This window comes from Pseudophryne corroboree, chromosome 6 (genome assembly GCF_028390025.1).
Source record: "Pseudophryne corroboree isolate aPseCor3 chromosome 6, aPseCor3.hap2, whole genome shotgun sequence".
NCBI classification, from domain to species: domain Eukaryota; kingdom Metazoa; phylum Chordata; class Amphibia; order Anura; family Myobatrachidae; genus Pseudophryne; species Pseudophryne corroboree.
The window spans coordinates 4139000-4160119 of record NC_086449.1 but is presented as its reverse complement, the minus strand read 5'-3'; the positions used below and the strand labels follow the sequence as shown (position 1 = coordinate 4160119).

The following is a 21120-nucleotide window of genomic DNA, read 5'->3' as shown; positions in this document are numbered from 1 at the left end:
GCGCTACCCCAGTCTGTCCCAGGCCCACACCAGCCCCTCTGTGTGTTCCCCTATTGCTGTGTGCTGGACAGCGCTACCCCAGTCTGTCCCAGGCCCACACCAGCCCCTCTGTGTATTCCTCTATTGCTATGTGCTGGACAGCGCTATCCCAGTCTGTCCCAGGCCCACACCAGCCCCTCTGTGTGTTCCTCTATTGCTGTGTGCTGGACAGCGCTATCCCAGTCTGTCCCAGGCCCACACCAGCCCCTCTGTGTATTCCTCTATTGCTATGTGCTGGACAGCGCTATCCCAGTCTGTCCCAGGCCCACACCAGCCCCTCTGTGTGTTCCCCTATTGCTGTGTGCTGGACAGCGCTACCCCAGTCTGTCCCAGGCCCACACCAGCCCCTCTGTGTGTTCCTCTATTGCTATGTGCTGGACAGCGCTACCCCAGTCTGTCCCAGGCCCACACCAGCCCCTCTGTGTGTTCCCCTATTGCTGTGTGCTGGACAGCGCTACCCCAGTCTGTCCCAGGCCCACACCAGCCCCTCTGTGTGTTCCCCTATTGCTGTGTGCTGGACAGCGCTACCCCAGTCTGTCCCAGGCACACACCAGCCCCTCTGTGTGTTCCTCTATTGCTGTGTGCTGGACAGCGCTACCCCAGTCTGTCCCAGGCCCACACCAGCCCCTCTGTGTGTTCCCCTATTGCTGTGTGCTGGACAGCGCTACCCCAGTCTGTCCCAGGCCCACACCAGCCACTCTGTGTGTTCCTCTATTGCTGCTTGTGTGCTAGACAGCGTTACCCCAGTCTGTCCCAGGCCCACACCAGCCCCTCTGTGTGTTCCCCTATTGCTGTGTGCTGGACAGCGCTACCCCAGTCTGTCCCAGGCCCACACCAGCCCCTCTGTGTGTTCCCCTATTGCTGTGTGCTGGACAGCGCTACCCCAGTCTGTCCCAGGCCCACACCAGCCCCTCTGTGTGTTCTCCTATTGCTGTGTGCTGGACAGCGCTACCCCAGTCTGTCCCAGGCCCACACCAGCCCCTCTGTGTATTCCTCTATTGCTATGTGCTGGACAGCGCTACCCCAGTCTGTCCCAGGCCCACACCAGCCCCTCTGTGTGTTCCCCTATTGCTGTGTGCTGGACAGCGCTACCCCAGTCTGTCCCAGGGCCACACCAGCCCCTCTGTGTGTTCCCCTATTGCTGTGTTCCCCTGTTGCTGTGTGCTGGACAGCGCTACCCCAGTCTGTCCCAGGCCCACACCAGCCCCTCTGTGTGTTTCCCTATTGCTGTGTGCTGGACAGCGCTACCCCAGTCTGTCCCAGGCCCACACCAGCCCCTCTGTGTGTTCCCCTATTGCTGTGTGCTGGACAGTGCTACCCCAGTCTGTCCCAGGCCCACACCAGCCCCTCTGTGTGTTCTCCTATTGCTGTGTGCTGGACAGCGCTACCCCAGTCTGTCCCATGCCCACACCAGCCCCTCTGTGTGTTCCTCTATTGCTATGTGCTGGACAGCGCTACCCCAGTCTGTCCCAGGCCCACACCAGCCCCGCTGTGTGTTCCCCTATTGCTGTGTGCTGGACAGCGCTACCCCAGTCTGTCCCAGGCTCGCACCAGCCCCTCTGTGTATTCCCCTATTGCTACTTATGTGCTGGACAGCGCTACCCCAGTCTGTCCCAGGCCCACACCAGCCCCTCTGTGTCTTCCCCTATTGCTGTGTGCTGGACAGCGCTACCCCAGTCTGTCCCAGGCCCACACCAGCCCCTCTGTGTGTTCCTCTATTGCTATGTGCTGGACAGCGCTACCCCAGTCTGTCCCAGGCCCACACCAGCCCCTCTGTGTCTTCCCCTATTGCTGTGTGCTGGACAGCGCTACCCCAGTCTGTCCCAGGCCCACACCAGCCCCTCTGTGTGTTCCCCTATTGCTGTGTTCCCCTGTTGCTGTGTGCTGGACAGCGCTACCCCAGTCTGTCCCAGGCCCACACCAGCACCTCTGTGTGTTCCCCTATTGCTGTGTGCTGGACAGCGCTACCCCAGTCTGTCCCAGGCCCACACCAGCCCCTCTGTGTGTTCCCCTATTGCTGTGTGCTGGACAGCGCTACCCCAATCTGTCCCAGGCCCACACCAGCCCCTCTGTGTGTTCCCCTATTGCTGTGTGCTGGACAGCGCTACCCCAGTCTGTCCCAGGCCCACACCAGCCCCTCTGTGTGTTCCCCTATTGCTGTGTGCTGGACAGCGCTACCCCAGTCTGTCCCAGGCCCACACCAGCCCCTCTGTGTGTTCCGCTATTGCTGTGTGCTGGACAGCGCTACCCCAGTCTGTCCCAGGCCCACACCAGCCCCTCTGTGTGTTCCCCTATTGCTATGTGCTGGACAGCGCTACCCCAGTCTGTCCCAGGCCCACACCAGCCCCTCTGTGTGTTCCCCTATTGCTGTGTGCTGGACAGCGCTACCCCAGTCTGTCCCAGGCCCACACCAGCCCCTCTGTGTGTTCCCCTATTGCTGTGTGCTGGACAGCGCTACCCCAGTCTGTCCCAGGCCCACACCAGCCCCTCTGTGTGTTCCCCTATTGCTGTGTGCTGGACAGCGCTACCCCAGTCTGTCCCAGGCCCACACCAGCCCCTCTGTGTGTTCCCCTATTGCAGAGTGCTGGACAGCGCTACCCCAGTCTGTCCCAGGCCCACACCAGCCCCTCTGTGTGTTCCCCTATTGCTGTGTGCTGGACAGCGCTACCCCAGTCTGTCCCAGGCCCACACCAGCCCCTCTGTGTGTTCCCCTATTGCTGTGTGCTGGACAGCGCTACCCCAGTCTGTCCCAGGCCCACACCAGCCCCTCTGTGTGTTCCTCTATTGCTATGTGCTGGACAGCGCTACCCCAGTCTGTCCCAGGCCCACACCAGCCCCTCTGTGTGTTCCTCTATTGCTATGTGCTGGACAGCGCTACCCCAGTCTATCCCAGGCCCACACCAGCCCCTCTGTGTGTTCTCCTATTGCTGTGTGCTGGACAGCGCTACCCCAGTCTGTCCCAGGCCCACACCAGCCCCTCTGTGTGTTCCCCTATTGCTGTGTGCTGGACAGCGCTACCCCAGTCTGTCCCAGGCCCACACCAGCCCCTCTGTGTGTTCCTCTATTGCTATGTGCTGGACAGCGCTACCCCAGTCTGTCCCAGGCCCACACCAGCCCCTCTGTGTGTTCCTCTATTGCTGTGTGCTGGACAGCGCTACCCCAGTCTGTCCCAGGCCCACACCAGACCCTCTGTGTGTTCCTCTATTGCTGTGTGCTGGACAGCGCTACCCCAGTCTGTCCCAGGCCCACACCAGCCCCTCTGTGTGTTCCTCTATTACTGTGTGCTGGACAGCGCTACCCCAGTCTGTCCCAGGCCCACACCAGCCCCTCTGTGTGTTCCCCTATTGCTGTGTGCTGGACAGCGCTACCCCAGTCTGCCCCAGGCCCACACCAGCCCCTCTGTGTGTTCCTCTATTGCTATGTGCTGGACAGCGCTACCCCAGTCTGTCCCAGGCCCACACCAGCCCCTCTGTGTGTTCCCCTATTGCTGTGTGCTGGACAGCGCTACCCCAGTCTGTCCCAGGCCCACACCAGCCTCTCTGTGTGTTCCTCTATTGCTATGTGCTGGACAGCGCTACCCCAGTCTGTCCCAGGCCCACACCAGCCCCTCTGTGTGTTCCCCTATTGCTGTGTGCTGGACAGCGCTACACCAGTCTGTCCCAGGCCCACACCAGCCCCTCTGTGTGTTCCTCTATTGCTATGTGCTGGACAGCGCTACCCCAGTCTGTCCCAGGCCCACACCAGCCCCTCTGTGTGTTCCCCTATTGCTGTGTGCTGGACAGCGCTACCCCAGTCTGTCCCAGGCCCACACCAGCCCCTCTGTGTGTTCCCCTATTGCTGTGTGCTGGACAGCGCTACCCCAGTCTGTCCCAGGCCCACACCAGCCCCTCTGTGTGTTCCTATATTGCTGTGTGCTGGACAGCGCTACCCCAGTCTGTCCCAGGCCCACACCAGCCCCTCTGTGTGTTCCCCTACTGCTGTGTGCTGGACAGCGCTACCCCAGTCTGTCCCAGGCCCACACCAGCCACTCTGTGTGTTCCTCTATTGCTGCTTGTGTGCTGGACAGCGTTACCCCAGTCTGTCCCAGGCCCACATCAGCCCCTCTGTGTGTTCCCCTATTGCTGTGTGCTGGACAGCGCTACCCCAGTCTGTCCCAGGCTCACACCAGCCCCTCTGTGTGTTCCTCTATTGCTGCTTGTGTGCTGGACAGCGCTACCCCAGTCTGTCCCAGGCCCACACCAGCCACTCTGTGTGTTCCTCTATTGCTGCTTGTGTGCTGGACAGCGCTACCCCAGTCTGTCCCAGGCCCACACCAGCCCCTCTGTGTGTTCCCCTATTGCTGTGTGCTGGACAGCGCTACCCCAGTCTGTCCCAGGCCCACACCAGCCCCTCTGTGTGTTCTCCTATTGCTGTGTGCTGGACAGCGCTACCCCAGTCTGTCCCAGGCCCACACCAGCCCCTCTGTGTATTCCTCTATTGCTATGTGCTGGACAGCGCTATCCCAGTCTGTCCCAGGCCCACACCAGCCCCTCTGTGTGTTCCTCTATTGCTGTGTGCTGGACAGCGCTATCCCAGTCTGTCCAAGGCCCACACCAGCCCCTCTGTGTATTCCTCTATTGCTATGTGCTGGACAGCGCTATCCCAGTCTGTCCCAGGCCCACACCAGCCCCTCTGTGTGTTCCCCTATTGCTGTGTGCTGGACAGCGCTACCCCAGTCTGTCCCAGGCCCACACCAGCCCCTCTGTGTGTTCCTCTATTGCTATGTGCTGGACAGCGCTACCCCAGTCTGTCCCAGGCCCACACCAGCCCCTCTGTGTGTTCCCCTATTGCTGTGTGCTGGACAGCGCTACCCCAGTCTGTCCCAGGCCCACACCAGCCCCTCTGTGTGTTCCCCTATTGCTGTGTGCTGGACAGCGCTACCCCAGTCTGTCCCAGGCACACACCAGCCCCTCTGTGTGTTCCTCTATTGCTGTGTGCTGGACAGCGCTACCCCAGTCTGTCCCAGGCCCACACCAGCCCCTCTGTGTGTTCCCCTATTGCTGTGTTCTGGACAGCGCTACCCCAGTCTGTCCCAGGCCCACACCAGCCACTCTGTGTGTTCCTCTATTGCTGCTTGTGTGCTAGACAGCGTTACCCCAGTCTGTCCCAGGCCCACACCAGCCCCTCTGTGTGTTCCCCTATTGCTGTGTGCTGGACAGCGCTACCCCAGTCTGTCCCAGGCCCACACCAGCCCCTCTGTGTGTTCCCCTATTGCTGTGTGCTGGACAGCGCTACCCCAGTCTGTCCCAGGCCCACACCAGCCCCTCTGTGTGTTCTCCTATTGCTGTGTGCTGGACAGCGCTACCCCAGTCTGTCCCAGGCCCACACCAGCCCCTCTGTGTATTCCTCTATTGCTATGTGCTGGACAGCGCTACCCCAGTCTGTCCCAGGCCCACACCAGCCCCTCTGTGTGTTCCCCTATTGCTGTGTGCTGGACAGCGCTACCCCAGTCTGTCCCAGGCCCACACCAGCCCCTCTGTGTGTTCCCCTATTGCTGTGTTCCCCTGTTGCTGTGTGCTGGACAGCGCTACCCCAGTCTGTCCCAGGCCCACACCAGCCCCTCTGTGTGTTTCCCTATTGCTGTGTGCTGGACAGCGCTACCCCAGTCTGTCCCAGGCCCACACCAGCCCCTCTGTGTGTTCCCCTATTGCTGTGTGCTGGACAGTGCTACCCCAGTCTGTCCCAGGCCCACACCAGCCCCTCTGTGTGTTCTCCTATTGCTGTGTGCTGGACAGCGCTACCCCAGTCTGTCCCATGCCCACACCAGCCCCTCTGTGTGTTCCTCTATTGCTGTGTGCTGGACAGTGCTACCCCAGTCTGTCCCAGGCCCACACCTGCCCCGCTGTGTGTTCCCCTATTGCTGTGTGCTGGACAGCGCTACCCCAGTCTGTCCCAGGCTCGCACCAGCCCCTCTGTGTATTCCCCTATTGCTGCTTATGTGCTGGACAGCGCTACCCCAGTCTGTCCCAGGCCCACACCAGCCCCTCTGTGTCTTCCCCTATTGCTGTGTGCTGGACAGCGCTACCCCAGTCTGTCCCAGGCCCACACCAGCCCCTCTGTGTGTTCCCCTATTGCTGTGTGCTGGACAGCGCTACCCCAATCTGTCCCAGGCCCACACCAGCCCCTCTGTGTGTTCCCCTATTGCTGTGTGCTGGACAGCGCTACCCCAGTCTGTCCCAGGCCCACACCAGCCCCTCTGTGTGTTCCTCTATTGCTGTGTGCTGGACAGCGCTACCCCAGTCTGTCCCAGTCCCACACCAGCCCCTCTGTGTGTTCCCCTATTGCTGCTTATGTGCTGGACAGCGCTACCCCAGTCTGTCCCAGGCCCACACCAGCCCCTCTGTGTCTTCCCCTATTGCTGTGTGCTGGACAGCGCTACCCCAGTCTGTCCCAGGCCCACACCAGCCCCTCTGTGTGTTCCCCTATTGCTATGTGCTGGACAGCGCTACCCCAGTCTGTCCCAGGCCCACACCAGCCCCTCTGTGTGTTCCTCTATTGCTATGTGCTGGACAGCGCTACCCCAGTCTGTCCCAGGCCCACACCAGCCCCTCTGTGTGTTCTCCTATTGCTGTGTGCTGGACAGCGCTACCCCAGTCTGTCCCAGGCCCACACCAGCCCCTCTGTGTATTCCTCTATTGCTATGTGCTGGACAGCGCTACCCCAGTCTGTCCCAGGCCCACACCAGCCCCTCTGGGTGTTCCCCTATTGCTGTGTGCTGGACAGCGCTACCCCAGTCTGTCCCAGGCCCACACCAGCCCCTCTGTGTGTTCCCCTATTGCTGTGTTCCCCTGTTGCTGTGTGCTGGACAGCGCTACCCCAGTCTGTCCCAGGCCCACACCAGCCCCTCTGTGTGTCCCCCTATTGCTGTGTGCTGGACAGCGCTACCCCAGTCTGTCCCAGGCCCACACCAGCCCCTCTGTGTGTTCCCCTATTGCTGTGTGCTGGACAGCGCTACCCCAGTCTGTCCCAGGCCCACACCAGCCCCTCTGTGTGTTCCCCTATTGCTGTGTTCCCCTGTTGCTGTGTGCTGGACAGCGCTACCCCAGTCTGTCCCAGGCCCACACCAGCCCCTCTGTGTGTTCCCCTTTTGCTGTGTGCTGGACAGCGCTACCCCAGTCTGTCCCAGGCCCACACCAGCCCCTCTGTGTGTTCCTAAATTGCTATGTGCTGGACAGCGCTACCCCAGTCTGTCCCAGGCCCACACCAGCCCCTCTGTGTGTTCTCCTATTGCTGTGTGCTGGACAGCGCTACCCCAGTCTGTCCCAGGCCCACACCAGCCCCTCTGTGTATTCCTCTATTGCTATGTGCTGGACAGCGCTACCCCAGTCTGTCCCAGGCCCACACCAGCCCCTCTGTGTGTTCCCCTATTGCTGTGTGCTGGACAGCGCTACCCCAGTCTGTCCCAGGCTCACACCAGCCCCTCTGTGTGTTCCCCTATTGCTGCTTATGTGCTGGACAGCGCTACCCCAGTCTGTCCCAGGCCCACACCAGCCTCTCTGTGTCTTCCCCTATTGCTGTGTGCTGGACAGCGCTACCCCAGTCTGTCCCAGGCCCACACCAGCCCCTCTGTGTGTTCCTCTATTGCTATGTGCTGGACAGCGCTACCCCAGTCTGTCCCAGGCCCACACCAGCCCCTCTGTGTGTTCCCCTATTGCTGTGTGCTGGACAGCGCTACCCCAGTCTGTCCCAGGCCCACACCAGCCCCTCTGTGTGTTCCCCTATTGCTGTGTTCCCCTGTTGCTGTGTGCTGGACAGCGCTACCCCAGTCTGTCCCAGGCCCACACCAGCCCCTCTGTGTGTTCCCCTGTTGCTGTGTGCTGGACAGCGCTACCCCAGTCTGTCCCAGGCCCACACCAGCCCCTCTGTGTGTTCCCCTATTGCTGTGTGCTGGACAGCGCTACCCCAGTCTGTCCCAGGCCCACACCAGCCCCTCTGTGTGTTCCCCTATTGCTGTGTGCTGGACAGCGCTACCCCAGTCTATCCCAGGCCCACACCAGCCCCTCTGTGTGTTCCCCTATTGCTGTGTGCTGGACAGCGCTACCCCAGTCTGTCCCAGGCCCACACCAGCCCCTCTGTGTGTTCTCCTATTGCTGTGTGCTGGACAGCGTTACCCCAGTCTGTCCCAGGCCCACACCAGCCCCTCTTTGTGTTCCTCTATTGCTATGTGCTGGACAGCGCTACCCCAGTCTGTCCCAGGCCCACACCAGCCCCTCTGTGTGTTCCCCTATTGCTGTGTGCTGGACAGCGCTACCCCAGTCTGTCCCAGGCCCACACCAGCCCCTCTGTGTGTTCCTCTATTGCTGCTTGTGTGCTGGACAGCGTTACCCCAGTCTGTCCCAGGCCCACATCAGCCCCTCTGTGTGTTCCCCTATTGCTGTGTGCTGGACAGCGCTACCCCAGTCTGTCCCAGGCCCACACCAGCCCCTCTGTGTGTTCCCCTATTGCTGTGTGCTGGACAGCGCTACCCCAGTCTGTCCCAGGCCCACACCAGCCCCTCTGTGTGTTCCTCTATTGCTGCTTGTGTGCTGGACAGCGTTACCCCAGTCTGTCCCAGGCCCACATCAGCCCCTCTGTGTGTTCCCCTATTGCTGTGTGCTGGACAGCGCTACCCCAGTCTGTCCCAGGCCCACACCAGCCCCTCTGTGTGTTCCCCTGTTGCTGTGTGCTGGACAGCGCTACCCCAGTCTGTCCCAGGCCCACACCAGCCCCTCTCTGTGTTCCCCTATTGCTGTGTGCTGGACAGCGCTACCCCAGTCTGTCCCAGGCCCACACCAGCCCCTCTGTGTGTTCCCCTATTGCTGTGTGCTGGACAGCGCTACCCCAGTCTGTCCCAGGCCCACACCAGCCCCTCTGTGTGTTCCCCTATTGCTGTGTGCTGGACAGCGCTACCCCAGTCTGTCCCAGGCCCACACCAGCCCCTCTGTGTGTTCTCCTATTGCTGTGTGCTGGACAGCGTTACCCCAGTCTGTCCCAGGCCCACACCAGCCCCTCTGTGTGTTCCTCTATTGCTATGTGCTGGACAGCGCTACCCCAGTCTGTCCCAGGCCCACACCAGCCCCTCTGTGTGTTCCCCTATTGCTGTGTGCTGGACAGCGCTACCCCAGTCTGTCCCAGGCTCACACCAGCCCCTCTGTGTGTTCCCCTATTGCTGCTTATGTGCTGGACAGCGCTACCCCAGTCTGTCCCAGGCCCACACCAGCCCCTCTGTGTCTTCCCCTATTGCTGTGTGCTGGACAGCGCTACCCCAGTCTGTCCCAGGCCCACACCAGCCCCTCTGTGTGTTCCCCTATTGCTGTGTGCTGGACAGCGCTACCCCAGTCTGTCCCAGGCCCACACCAGCCCCTCTGTGTGTTCCCCTATTGCTGTGTGCTGGACAGCGCTACCCCAGTCTGTCCCAGGCCCACACCAGCCCCTCTGTGTGTTCCCCTATTGCTGTGTGCTGGACAGCGCTACCCCAATCTGTCCCAGGCCCACACCAGCCCCTCTGTGTGTTCCCCTATTGCTGTGTGCTGGACAGCGCTACCCCAGTCTGTCCCAGGCTCACACCAGCCCCTCTATGTGTGTTCCTCTATTGCTGTGTGCTGGACAGCGCTACCCCAGTCTGTCCCAGGCCCACACCAGCCCCTCTGTGTGTTCCTCTATTGCTGCTTGTGTGCTGGACAGCGCTACCCCAGTCTGTCCCAGGTCCACACGAGCCCCTCTGTGTGTTCCCCTATTGCTGTGTGCTGGACAGCGCTACCCCAGTCTGACCCAGGCCCACACCAGCCCCTCTGTGTGTTCCCCTATTGCTATGTGCTGGACAGCGCTACCCCAGTCTGTCCCAGGCCCATACCAGCCCCTCTGTGTGTTGCTCTATTGCTGTGTGCTGGACAGCGCTACCCCAGTCTGTCACAGGCCCACACCAGCCCCTCTGTGTGTTCCTGTAATGCTGTGTGCTGGACAGCGCTACCCCAGTCTGTCCCAGGCCCACACCAGCCCCTCTGTGTGTTCCCCTATTGCTATGTGCTGGACAGCGCTACCCCAGTCTGTCCCAGGCCCACACCAGCCCCTCTGTGTGTTCTCCTATTGCTGTGTGCTGGACAGCGCTACCCCAGTCTGTCCCAGGCCCACACCAGCCCCTCTGTGTGTTCCGCTATTGCTGTGTGCTGGACAGCGCTATCCCAGTCGGCGTATCAGGGACCGGCGCTACTACCACGTCACAGCCCCCGTCCTACGTACCCGACACGTTCAGAACAACCACAGACAAGAGTTACTGTAAACACTGCGCTGCCGCCACAGACTCACCCAGGACACGGGCCTGGTGACTCCCTGACAGCCGTATCGTCCAGTGAGCGGCTGTCCGGCGGTGGCCCTCTATCTTGTTGTCTTTGGGCTCGGTTTCCAGGTCCGGACAGTTGCAGGAGCGTTTATCGGCTAGTGCTCCTGCGTCGGCACCGCATACACACCTATACAATCAGGGGACGTTCACCTGTGTTCCCAGCGTTACACCGGGTACAGGCGCCCCTTAGGCCGAGGGTCACATGACGCTGTATTCTGTGGGCGCCTGGCACAGCCATGAGTAATGGAGGCAGAGAACCGTAACACCATGTGCCGTAGTAATGGACGTGACTGCACAGGCCGGCGACACATCTGTCATACACGTAATCCACCAGCTCCACGTCTGAGGAGAGCTCCATCATCTCCCAGGAAAGGGCCTACACAATCCTGCGCCGCCGTACGTTACCGCTAAACGCTGCAGCCACCAGGAGCCTGGCCGCCACCGGCCCCTGTGTACCGTACACCGAGGACACAAAGCCGTGTATCCCTGTGTACTGATATTCATGAGGCCAGACACACTGTGCAGCCTGTGTGTGTGACGTGTGCCCTACACACACACACACACACACACACACATATACAGTATACACACACACACACACACACACACACACACACACACAGCGTGGAACATAACAGCCCACATTATAACGCTGAAGCTGCATCTGGGGGGCAGTAAGGCCGCACGGCTCCTCTCCTGAATGGCCCCCACACAGATGCAGCGGATGTATGCCGTGGTGTGGCCGGCCCAGGTGCCGGCTCTCTATGATATCCCAAAATCTGCATTATATAATTTAATTACAATTAATTGTATAATAGCTGCAGCATCCTTGCTCATCTCGCTCCCTCGATCCCCTCGCCCCCCTTCCCTTTCTCTCCCACCGTCCTCCCTCCCTCTCCGGTACTCACCATCTTTCCCCGTCTCCTTCTTATCCAATCTCCATCCTTTTTTTCCCACCATCCATCGTCCTCTCAGCCCATGTATCCCTCTACAGCCCTCCACCTCCCCCTCTCGCATCATCTGTCTTCCTCCAAACCCCCCCTTTACCAATTTTACTCTCCCATAACCTATTCCGTCCCCCCGACCATCCCCCCCATCTCACCCGTACTTTCTCACCAAACATGTCTCAGTTCATCTATTCTCTCCCATCTCCATCTCGCCAATCATCCCTCCACCCCCCCCCCCCCATCTCACCAGGCACGATCCCCCCCCCTCTCCCCCCACTCTCTGCCCCCCTCTATCTCACACTCAGCTGGTGCAGATGTAGCTCCGTCTATCTCTCTAGGGACCCTGTGTATTATTATTTTACCTGCAGGCACAGAAATGGCAGAAGCAGTGCCAGGGAGCTGGATGCCCCCCCTGTGTGTGCCAAGTGTATGGGTTAGGAGTCAGGCTCAGGGGGGGGGGGGGGGGGGGCATTCTGGGGACACCAGGCCCCCTCCCTCCGTGAAAGAATAATTGCATGAATGAGACCTCAGTCCTGACATTTTCCCTCCCAGTTGCCTTGTTGCCCCTGCCAGCCCACATGCTGCTGCAGCAGCCCCCACATGGGGGGTCTCCATCACCCACATCATCATCATCATCATCATCATTATTATTATATAGCGCCAGCATAGGGGATGAGGTGAAATAAAAGTGACATGTGTTGTGCTGGCCCCCACCACTTCTCCCAGCACACAAAGGGTTAAGTCAATAGGGCACAGAGCAACCCAGCACCCCCCTACATTTTTCCTGCCAGCACCTCCAGAACCCCATAGCCACCCCACATTCCACTCCCAGACATCAGCATAAGCCCCTGCGTGCCAACCTCGCCGCTAATTTATGTATTCCTGGGAATCTAGGTCAGAAGTGGCCGTTATTCCGTGGAAATTGGATGCATTCGGGGAGGATTTGCTGACGATGGGAAGAAGGAGCAGGGATTTAGCAGATGGGAATAATATCATTGCACCTCACCTCGTACAGCAGGTACAGATCCAGGAGACGGGGAGATGGAGGACAGGACAGATCCCGGGAAGATGCAGGGGATGTGGGAATCTCATGGAAAGGTGCCCCGCTGGCTCCGGCTGTCCGTCAGCTCATCTCCAGGCAGGAATGCTGCTGAGATCCTGGAGGAAGGGGAGCAGGGACCGCGGGCGAGCCATCAGCAGCCTCTGCCTCTTCCTTCTGCCAGAAGAAAAACCATTTTGTTGAGGAGGAGGAGGAGGAGGAGGAGGAGGGGGGAGAGGAAGAATGCAGATTGTCTACAGGGGGGGATGAGAAGGAGCATTGTGAGCAGGGGGGACAGCAGGGGAATCCCCTGCTCCTGCTTATTATTGGGGTGTGAGCGTTTATGGGGGGGCCACCACTACGGCTGTAATTTATAGGGGGGCTGCTGGAACTGATGTCATCTCTATCACTACACAGATCACTCCTGAGGGGGGGGGAGAGGGCATCCATGTCAGTTCTTGTAGCACACGGATGTACGGATCGGGGGTCTCTATCTCTGGGGGGATCCGTCCTGGGGTGGGGGGGCATCAATGTGTCTTTTGGGGGGTCTGCTGCATTCATTGTCATTTATGGAGGTTTCATAACTATAGTCCCTCAGTACAGATGTCATATCTGGGGGGCTTATTACAGATGTCATATCTGGGGGGTCTTATTACAGATGTCATATCTGGGGGGCTTATTACAGATGTCATATCTGGGGGGCTTATTACAGATGTCATATCTGGGGGGGCCTTATTACAGATGTCATATCTGGGGGGCTTATTACAGATGTCATATCTGGGGGGGCCTTATTACAGATGTCATATCTGGGGGGCTTATTACAGATGTCATACCTGGGGGGTCTTATTACAGATGTCATATCTGGGGGGGCTTATTACAGATGTCATATCTGGGGGGGCTTATTACAGATGTCATATCTGGGGGCCCTTATTACAGATGTCATATCTGGGGGCCCTTATTACAGATGTCATATCTGGGGGGCCCTTATTACAGATGCATATCTGGGGGGCCTTATTACAGATGTCATATCTGGGGGGCCCTTATTACAGATGTCATATCTGGGGGGCCTTATTACAGATGTCATATCTGGGGGGCCCTTATTACAGATGTCATATCTGGGGGCCCTTATTACAGATGTCATATCTGGGGGCCCTTATTACAGATGTCATATCTGGGGGGCCCTTATTACAGATGTCATATCTGGGGGGCCCTTATTACAGATGCATATCTGGGGGGCCTTATTGCAGATGTCATATCTGGGGGCCCTTATTACAGATGTCATATCTGGGGGGGGGCTTTATTACAGATGTCATATCTGGGGGACCCCTTATAACAGATGTCATATCTGGGGGCCCTTATTACATATGTCATATCTTGGGGGGGGGCACTTATTACAGATGTCATATCTGGGGGGGACCTTATTACAGATGCCATATCTGGGGGGGGCCCTTATTACAGATGTCATATCTGGGGGGGGCCTTATTACAGATGTCATATCTGGGGGCCCTTATTACAGATGTCATATCTGGGGGCCCTTATTACAGATGTCATATCTGGGGGGGCCTTATTACAGATGTCATATCTGGGGGCCCTTATTACAGATGTCATATCTGGGGGGGGGGGGGGGGCTTATTACAGATGTCATATCTGGGGGGGGCCTTATTACAGATCTCATATCTGGGGGGCCCTTATTACAGATGTCATATCTGGGGGGTCTTATTACAGATGTCATATCTGGGGGGCCCTTATTACAGATGTCATATCTGGGGGGTCTTATTACAGATGCCATATCTGGGGGCCCTTATTACAGATGTCATATCTGGGGTCTTATTACAGATGTCATATCTGGGGGGGCCCTTATTACAGATGTCATATCTGGGGGCCCTTATTACAGATGTCATATCTGGGGGCCCTTATTACAGATGTCATATCTGGGGGCCCTTATTACAGATGTTATGGGGGGTGGGGCATAGTTACAGGTGATTATTGTGTTGCCCTGGTAAATTCATTGTGAGAGAATATTGCGCACTGATGGTTGGCGATACGGGGCACAACTCCATATATGGGGGTAATACAGACCTGATCGTAGCAGCAATTTTGTTAGCAGTTGGGCAAAACCATGTGCAGTGCAGGGGAGGCAGATGTAACATGTGCAGAGAGAGTTGGATTTGGGTGGGGTGTGTTCAATCTGCAATCTAATTTGCAGCGTAAAAATAAAGCAGCCAGTATTTACCCTGCACAGAAACAATATAACCCACCCAAATCTAACTCTCTCTGCACATGTTACATCTGCCCCACCTGCAGTGCACATGGTTTTGCCCAACTGCTAACAAATTTGCTGCTGTGATCAGGTCTGAATTAGGCCCATGGAGCAGAGAAGTGATGCTGCACATTCCGTGGTGCACAGCCAGAGTTCCACACTACAGAGACTGAATGGGAGTGTGGCTCTGTGCGGAACAGCAGTGGGTGCTGACGCTACCCTCTGCCTCCTCACATTAGCTATACGGTTACTGGCTGTAGCATATGGTAAGTCTGGCATCCCGCAATTACAGACACTTTACGTCCGCCTCGCAATCAGGCCCACAGTTCCCGGGAAGGTCGGGGGAACGGGGCTGGAATGCAGTGTAGGGGATGCAGTGGTAGGGGAACACTCATAAGGGATATGGCCAGTCACAATCAGGTGAGATCAGTCCTCACAGTGCCTTGGACAGCCATTAGAGACCATGTAACTGACCCTCTAATTGAGTGTCCATATATAATATGAGTGCAGTCTAGAAACTGACATTAGAGGAAGGGGTCCTCAGGAAGTGGGCCCACCGGGTATTTTCCCAGTGGGCCAGTGCGCTTGTCTATAACGAGGACCTGACCCCTGTATTTACCACACCTGAGAGCAGGAACATAGAACAACACGCCTTTCCTTACAGGTATATCACATGATGTATCCTCTGAGGAAGTGACGTCTTGTACCCAGATAGATCTGTCCTCTTCCTATTACCACACACCATATACTCATATACTACATTGGATGATATTCTTATATAGTACTGCTGGTTCTTGGTATGTTATCAGGGGGGAGGCTCAGGGGAAATCTGAGGAAAAATCACCTCACAGAAAGGGTAGTGGACAAGTGGAATAGCCTCCCGTCAGAGGTGGCAGAGGCTAAGACAGTAGAGCAGGGCTGGCCAAACTGGTCCTCGAGATCTACCAACAGTTCATGTTTTCCAGGCCTCCTGGAGATCTGTAGAATGGTCAGTTAGGAATGAATGCAGCACATCTTACTTAGTAATGACTGCACCTGTGTACCAGCTAGGAGGTCTGGAAAATGTGACCTGTTGGTAGATCTCGAGGACTGGTTGGGCCAGCTCTGCAGTAGAGCAATGAAAACATGCATGGGATAGACCACAGGTTCTCAAAATCGGTCCTGAGGACCCCACACAGTGCATGTTTTGCAGGATTCTGGTATGAATGGTCGACCATGTTATGGTCGACAGTCATTAGGTCGACCACTATTGGTCGACATTGACATGGTCGACATGGACACATGGTCGACACGTGAAAATGGTCGACACATGAAAAGGTCGACATGCGTTTTTTTTACTTTTTTGGTGTCGTTTTTTGCGTAATGTGACTGGGAACCCCAATTAGTGCACCGCGTCCCCTCGCATGGCTCGCCATGCTTCGGGCATGGTGCCTTCGCTTCGCTCGGCACAGATTAGCGTTCCAATCGTAGTCCACGTGGATCGTAAAGTATGGAAAAGTTCCCCAAAAGAAAAAAAAGTTAAAAAAACTCATGTCGACCTTTTCATGTGTCGACCTTTCATGCGGCGACCATTTTCGTCACAGAGGGGGCATGCCCAGCGTTCTGTGATCTGCTAGCATGCCCCCTCTCCTCCTGTCTCCACTGAATACATACAGCTCGCGTGCAGAGCAGTGAGTGCAGGAGCCTCCCAACTGCCCCCCCAATGCAGGACACTGCGGACAGCAGGTGGGACAGAGGGACAGTGCCAAAAAAACAGGACTGTCCCGCGAAAATGAGAACAGTTGGGAGGTATGTAGCACACGATATAAACACTTGGTGCATACTTGCCTACCCTACCTTCCCAGAGTGGCCGGGAGGCTCTCGACAATCAGGTGACCCTCCCGACACCCCAGAAAGGTGGGGAAGTCTAGCACTTTCCCAGGCTGCCCCCCGCACCCCCCCCCCCCCTCAGCCGCCCACAATAGAGAACAGGTGGGGGATCAGAGGTGAATATGATGACGTGATTCACGCTGAATGGCGTCATCATAGCTCCGCCCCCTGCTATTCAGTGTCAGTTTTCTAGGCACCTGTCTAGTGGGGTCGGGGCCAAGATGACGCGATAGGGCTACCAAGCCCCTGGAAGCCCACTCCCCCCCCCCCCTGGTCATGCCCCCAGATTGCCCCCATTGCTGCTGGCCACGCCCCATTAGCCTACCACGCTGCCATCTCCCGGAGGAGGGTGCAGGAGGTAGGCATGTATGCCGTGGTGCCCTATAGCCCATGCAATGATGTGAGAAAACCCAGCTCTCTAGTTCCTAATTACCCCCATATAATGTCATTTAGACATCCCCATAGAGATAAAGCAGGGCCTTATTGCCCCATGTAATGATAGTACATGCCCCTGATGAGATAACATAGGCACCTCTGTAACACTGACTCACTATTCATTCACACTATTGACTGGAAATAGTTCTGCAGCCTAAGGAGTAATGATTAACCCTCGCCTCTCAGAGACAGCGACAACAGCGCGGGGGAGCTGGCCGGTCACACAGGGAGTAACGTTCTACTTCCCGAATATTATACACCAGAGATCCGGGTATTACCTGCATTATAATGATACATAGAGGAGCTGGCCGGTCACACAGGGAGTAACGATCTGTCACCCGGATATTATACACCAGAGATCCGGGTATTACCTGCATTATAATGATACATAGAGGAGCTGGCCGGTCACACAGGGAGTAACGTTCTGCTTCCCGGATATTATACACCAGAGATCGGGTTATTACCTGCATTATAATGATACATAGAGGAGCTGGCCGGCCATACAGGGAGTAACATTCTGCTTCCCGGATATTATACACCAGAGACCGTGTTATTACCTGCATTATAATGATACATAGAGGAGCTGGCCGGTCATACAGGGAGTAACATTCTGCTTCCCGGATATTATACACCAGAGATCGGGGTATTACCTGCATTATAATGATACATAGAGGAGCTGGCCGGCCATACAGGGAGTAACATTCTGCCTCCCGGATATTATACACCAGAGATCGGGATATTACCTGCATTATAATGATACATAGAGGAGCTGGCCAGTCATACAGGGAGTAACATTCTGCTTCCCGTATATTATACACCAAAGATCGGGTTATTACCTGCATTATAATGATACATAGAGGAGCTGGCCGGTCATACAGGGAGTAACATTCTGCTTCCCGGATATTATACACCAGAGATCGGGTTATTATCTGCATTATAATGATACATAGAGGAGCTGGCCGGCCATACAGGGAGTAACATTCTGCTTCCCGGATATTATACACCAGAGATCGGGTTATTACCTGCATTATAATGATACATAGAGGAGCTGGCTGATCATACAGGGAGTAACATTCTGCTTCCCGGATATTATACACCAGAGATCGGGTTATTACCTGCATTATAATGATACATAGAGGAGCTGGCCGGTCATACAGGGAGTAACATTCTGCTTCCCGGTTATTATATACCAGAGATCCGGTTATTACCTGCATTATAATGATACATAGAGGAGCTGGCCGGTCATACAGGGAGTAACATTCTGCTTCCCGTATATTATACACCAAAGATCGGGTTATTACCTGCATTATAATGATACATAGAGGAGCTGGCCGGTCATACAGGGAGTAACATTCTGCTTCCCGGATATTATACACCAGAGATCGGGTTATTACCTGCATTATAATGATACATAGAGGAGCTGGCCGGTCATACAGGGAGTAACATTCTGCTTCCCGGATATTATACACCAAAGATCGGGTTATTACTTGCATTATAATGATACATAGAGGAGCTGGCTGATCATACAGGGAGTAACATTCTGCTTCCCGGATATTATACACCAGAGATCGGGTTATTACCTGCATTATAATTAGTGATGAGCGGGTTCGGTTTCTCGGAAACCGAACCCCCCCGAACTTCACGCTTTTTACACGGGTCCGAGGCAGACTCGGATCTTCCCGCCTTGCTCGGCTAACCCGAGCGCGCCCGAACGTCATCATCCCGCTGTCGGATTCTCGCGAGGCTCGTATTCTATCGCGAGACTCGGATTCTATATAAGGAGCCGCGCGTCGCCGCCATTTTCACACGTGCATTGAGATTGATAGGGAGAGGACGTGGCTGGCGTCCTCTCCGTTTAGAATAGAAATAGATAGTGAGAGTGAGACACTTGATTTACTGGAGCTTAGGAGTACTCAGAGAGTGCAGAGTTTACTAGTGACTGACCAGTGACCACCAGTGCAGTTTTATTATTATTTAATATAATCCGTTCTCTGCCTGAAAAAAAAAACGATACACAGTGACACAGTAACAGTATACCATATCTGTGCTCAGCCTCAGTGTGCTGCATCATCTATGTATATCTGACTGTGCTGAGTGCTCACTGCTCACACAGCTTAATTGTGGGGGAGACTGGGGAGCAGTTATAGCAGGAGTACATATATTTAACAGTGCACACTTTTGCTGCCAGAGTGCCACTGCCAGTGTGACTGACCAGTGACCAGTGACCACCAGTATATTGTGATTGTCTGCCTGAAAATGTTAAACACTCGTCGTGTGGTGTTTTTATTCTATAAACGCATTCTGCTGACAGTGTCCAGCAGGTCCGTCATTATATAATATATACCTGTCCTGCAGTAGTGATATATATATATTTTTTATATCATTATCATCCAGTCTATACTAGCAGCAGACGCAGTACGGTAGTCCACGGCTGTAGCTACCTCTGTGTCGGCAGTCGCTCGTCCATAATTGTATACCTACCTGTGGTGGGTTTTTTTTTTTCTATCTTCTTCATACTAGTAGTTAACTTTAGGAGTCTGCAGTGCTGACAGTGTCCAGCAGGTCCGTCATTATATAATATATACCTGTCCGGCTGCAGTAGTGATATATATATATATTTTTATATCATTATCATCCAGTCTATATTAGCAGCAGACGCAGTACGGTAGTCCACGCTGTAGCTACCTCTGTGTCGGCAGTCGCTCGTCCATCCATAATTGTATACCACCTACCTGTGGTGTTTTTTTTTTTCTATCTTCTTGATACTAGTAGCTTACTTTAGGAGTCTGCAGTGCTGACAGTGTCCAGCAGGTCCGTCATTATATAATATATACCTGTCCGGCTGCAGTAGTGATATATATATATTTTTTATATCATTATCATCCAGTCTATATTAGCAGCAGACGCAGTACGGTAGTCCACGGCTGTAGCTACCTCTGTGTCGGCAGTCGCTCGTCCATCCATAATTGTATACCACCTACCTGTGGTGTTTTTTTTTTCTATCTTCTTGAAGCTAGTAGCTTACTTTAGGAGTCTGCAGTGCTGACAGTGTCCAGCAGGTCCGTCATTATATAATATATACCTGTCCGGCTGCAGTAGTGATATATATATATTTTTTATATCATTATCATCCAGTCTATATTAGCAGCAGACGCAGTACGGTAGTCCACGGCTGTAGCTACCTCTGTGTCGGCAGTCGCTCGTCCATCCATAATTGTATACCACTTACCTGTGGTGTTTTTTTTTTTTCTATCTTCTTGATACTAGCAGCTTACTTTAGGAGTCTGCAGTGCTGACAGTGTCCAGCAGGTCCGTCATTATATAATATATACCTGTCCGGCTGCAGTAGTGATATATATATATATATTTTTTATATCATTATCATCCAGTCTATATTAGCAGCAGACGCAGTACGGTAGTCCACGGCTGTAGCTACCTCTGTGTCGGCAGTCGCTCGTCCATCCATAATTGTATACCACCTACCTGTGGTGTTTTTTTTTTTCTATCTTCTTGACACTAGTAGCTTACTTTAGGAGTCTGCAGTGCTGACAGTGTCCAGCAGGTCCGTCATTATATAATATATACCTGTCCGGCTGCAGTAGTGATATATATATATTTTTTATATCATTATCATCCAGTCTATATTAGCAGCAGACGCAGTACGGTAGTCCACGGCTGTAGCTACCTCTGTGTCGGCAGTCGCTCGTCCATCCATAATTGTATACCACCTACCTGTGGTGTTTTTTTTTTCTATCTTCTTGATACTAGTAGCTTACTTTAGGAGTCTGCAGTGCTGACAGTGTCCAGCAGGTCCGTCATTATATAATATATACCTGTCCGGCTGCAGTAGTGATATATATATATTTTTTATATCATTATCATCCAGTCTATATTAGCAGCAGACGCAGTACGGTAGTCCACGGCTGTAGCTACCTCTGTGTCGGCAGTCGCTCGTCCATCCATAATTGTATACCACCTACCTGTGGTGTTTTTTTTTTTCTATCTTCTTGATACTAGTAGCTTACTTTAGGAGTCTGCAGTGCTGACAGTGTCCAGCAGGTCCGTCATTATATAATATATACCTGTCCGGCTGCAGTAGTGATATATATATATTTTTTATATCATTATCATCCAGTCTATATTAGCAGCAGACGCAGTACGGTAGTCCACGGCT

The 21120-nt window shown here is 55.0% G+C and overlaps 1 protein-coding gene across 4 annotated transcripts in view; it reads right to left on the bottom strand.

Moving 5' to 3' along the window:
• Positions 1–12579, bottom strand: part of NLGN2 (neuroligin 2) — a 304593-nt gene extending 292014 nt beyond the window's left edge. For 2 of the 4 annotated variants that reach the window (XM_063930694.1, XM_063930697.1), the window contains exon 1: positions 12350–12579. The gene's annotated coding sequence lies outside the window, so the exon portion shown is untranslated. Of the gene's footprint in view, positions 1–11304; positions 11387–11512; positions 11552–12349 lie in introns of those variants that run through there. The other 2 variants (XM_063930696.1, XM_063930695.1) reach the window with 2 other exon arrangements.
• Positions 12580–21120: the final 8541 nt, after the last annotated feature.